Here is a 3,937-nt window from a genome sequence, read left to right on the forward strand (position 1 = left end):
TGCAGGCATTTCTGCATACCACTTTTCTCCTACCTAATCTACAAAGGTTTCCCACATCCTCCCTCAAGGAGGTAGATTTGAGTCATAGTCTCCTGTTTCCTTACTCATCAGTAATAATAAAATATTTCTCAAAGGACCAACCGCGTAAAGTGTGACAGGTAGTGCAGGCAGGGATCCTATAATACCACTAGTTATATAAATATGGACAAGCTTGAGTATCCGTTTGAAAAAAACCTCTAGTTCCATTTCTCTGTAATTCTCTTAGCCATGATCCCATCCATTTACTGACATCCTCATCCTAGCCTCTCTCATATCAATAAAATGTTTACAGTGCTTCTGTTCTTTCTATGTGAATACTGTGTGATTCCAGAAAAATATAACTTGTTTGAATAAAAGTCCTTAGTTTCATGATAGCTTGAACAAATGCAAAAATTGACAAAGTAACCACTCTTTATTAGTTGCTGTTATCAGGATTGTCTTTCACTGACTGCTTGTTACATGTCCTACCCTCATCTAATAACAATCAGATGATTTTAGATTAAACAGATTTTTGCCCTGGAACTAAGGGTGTGGCACTACTGAAACTGAATGACCAACAGTTAAGTAGAAGAGTGAAGTGGCTATGAAAAAGGCAACTAAAAATGCTCATTATTCATATAAGAGAGACAAGACATTAACTCTGAAGTTATCTTCAACAATTTCATGGAAAATACATATTACAAAAACAAGTGTGCATGGATTTCAGATTTTTTGTACCCAAATAAGTGCATACTAACTTGTTATAACACGTCTGAAAAAGATCCAGTTTATGATACCAATCATGGCTGGCGCCGCGGCTCACTAGGCTAATCCTCTACCTGTGGCGCTGGCACCCCGGGTTCTAGTCCCAGTTGGGGCACTGGATTCTGTCCCGGTTGCCCCTCTTCCAGGCCAGCTCTCTGCTGTGGCCCGGGAGTGCAGTGGAGGATGCCCCAATTGCTTGGGCCCTGCACCCACATGGGAGACCAGAAGGAAGCACCTGGCTCTTGGGTTTGGATCGGTGCAGCATGCCAGCGGCAGCACGCTGGCCATAGCGGCCATTTGGGGAGTGAACCAATGGAAGGAAGACATTTCTTTCTGTCTCTCTCTCTCACTATCTAACTCTGCCTGTCAAAAAAAAAAAAAAAAAAAAAAAGATACTATTCATTATAAGGTTTCAGCTTGAAAGAAGCCCTAGAAGAGCAACATGAATTCTGTCAAAATTGAAACAAGAATAAATATCAGATTTATGGTGAAGCTTGGTGAAACAGTGAATACCTATTAGTGAAAATTAATCTTGAAATAACTGCTACTTTATGAAATATTCATGAAGGCAATGCCCCAGTGAATTCAAGTCTTTAAATGGGTGACATATTTTACAAAGCCGTGAGACGATGTTGAGATGGAGCCTGAAGTGGCATGCAGTAAACATTAACATGTGAGGAAAAATGTACCTTGTTTAGGCCCTAATTAAAGAGAATTGATGGTTTACAGCAGAAACTATACCAGCCTCACAGGCATCTCACTTGGTTCAGCTTACACAGTTACGACTGAAAAATTAAAGATGGGCAAACTTTATACTTTATGGTACCAAAGCTATTTTCACCCAGATCTGCTCTAGTCAAGAGCAGAGTTTTCAATGGAAATTATAAACATGTGGAATCAAAATCCTGAAGCATTTCTTCCGAGGATTGTAATAGGATGGAAATGTGGCATTACAAGTATGATCCTGAAGACAAAGCACAATCCTGAAGACAAATCAAAGGCTTCCATGTAGTGGCAGGGGTCCAGTGAGAACAAAAACAGACCAGTCAAGAGCAAAAGTCAAGGCAATAGTTCTTTGAGATGCTCAAAGCATTTTGCTTGATGGCTTTCTGCAGAACCGAATAATAATAATGATATCTGTTTATTATGAGAATGTTTTGAGAAAGTTAGCCACAGCGTTAGCAGGAAAATGTGTATTAAGTCTTTACCAAAGAGTCCTTCTCCACCAGTGTAATGATTCTGTGGATACTTCTCATAAAAAAGGGGAAATTTTGTGAGAATCTCAATGCGCAATCAGTAGATACGCAAATTACAGTCCTGACTTGACTTCTGTTTTTCTAATTAAAACTTTAGAGGTTATAATTTTTCTTTAGCTAATATTCTAAAAATGAGTGCATTAACATGGTTAAATTCCCAGTACCCTCACTTTTTTTTAAGGATTAACTAAATAGCTGGTGTCATCATTTGTCTTAAATTTTGTGTAGTTTATGTTGAAGAATAAATCTTATTTATGTCTTTTGTTTCCTACTTTTCTGCAAACATTTGAAGTACCCTTGTATAGCCCATATGGGATGCCAAGATTTCTTTTGGGATCTGGAATGCATAACAAAATAGACATCCTATGGAAGGTAAAATACAGGTTAAAGTTTAAAATTAGCTTTTTCACATTTTTATGATTCTCATGGGTAACTGTGGATAGTGCCTGTTTTGCCGGCGCCGCGGCTCACTAGGCTAATCCTCCGCCTTGCGGCGCCAGCACACCGGGTTCTAGTCCCAGTCGGGGCACCGGATTCTGTCCCGGTTGCCCCTCTTCCAGGCCAGCTCTCTGCTGTGGCCTGGGAGTGCAGTGGAGGATGGCCCAAGTGCTTGGGCCCTGCACCCCATGGAAGACCAGGAAAAGCACCTGGCTCCTGGCTCCTGCCATCGGATCAGCGCGGTGCGCCGGCTGCAGCTCGCCGGCCGCGGCGGCCATTGGAGGGTGAACCAACGGCAAAGGAAGACCTTTCTCTTGTCTCTCTCTCTCTCAGTGTCCACTCTGCCTGTCAAAAAAAAAAAAAAAAAATTGCCTGTTTTGAGTAAAAATGAAAAGTTACTCAATCATAGGTGCTTTAGAAATTCTAGCTTCATAATAATTCTATAACTAAAAGGAAATAAATACTACTTTAAATGATTATAGATTATAAAAGGAAACTGAATTGTTGCTAGGTATTCCTGCACAAATATAGGCTATAAGTAATATATGTATATGTATATATATAATCACAATATACAGTTCATTACACTGTGATAAATTGCTCTAAGGTTAAATTTTTAGGAAATAGGAGTGCCTTCACATATATATTATCTAACAAGAAGAAAGTCCTAGTGTTGTAATCATAAATGTACATCTTAGACTGATTTAAGAAGAGGCAGAGGGAAACACAGCATCCAGGAGTAAGTCATCAGAAAGTATTCCGAGGGCCTTGGGGTTGGGGAAGAAATACATTTATTTAATTAGTTTGAAATTAGAAATACATATATTTAATTAGTCTGAAAGGCAGACACACAGAAAGTGAGTGATCAAGCCATATCCCTTCCACTGGTTCACTCCCAGTTGGGCCTGGGAAAGACTGTTATGGGTTGCTGGGATGCAAGTTCTTGAACCATCATCTGCTGCCTCCCAGTGTGTGCACTAGCAGGAATCTGGAATTGGGAGCACAGCCCTGCCTCAAATCTAAGCACTCCTCTTTGGATGTGAGCATCCCAAGTAGTATCTTAACTGCTGTGCCAAACACCCACCCCAAACATATGACAGCTTAGTAGCAAAAACCTAGGAAAGGCAGAAAGATAAAAAACAAAAATGGTTTTGAGAAACTGAAGTTCATGAACAAAACACTCAGATGGCCAAATTAATGGGGTTGCTATGGTTCAGCAATGGCAGAAGATTAGAGAGGAAGATCTGGAAACAAAGCCTAATTGTTAATAGACTGACAGCACATGGCTAGAAAGAGGCATCCAAATAATGAAACCTAAATAAAGCTATTCTTTTGGCATGGGTAAGATCTAGTTTGCTTTATGATCTGTGTACACGTACCTGCCAGTTATATATTGTGTACCCATGTTTATCCTTATTATCTTTAGTAAAGTGTTTTCGATTTCACAGAAGACTGATCAA

This window comes from Oryctolagus cuniculus, chromosome 5 (genome assembly GCF_964237555.1).
Source record: "Oryctolagus cuniculus chromosome 5, mOryCun1.1, whole genome shotgun sequence".
Lineage (NCBI taxonomy): Eukaryota > Metazoa > Chordata > Mammalia > Lagomorpha > Leporidae > Oryctolagus > Oryctolagus cuniculus.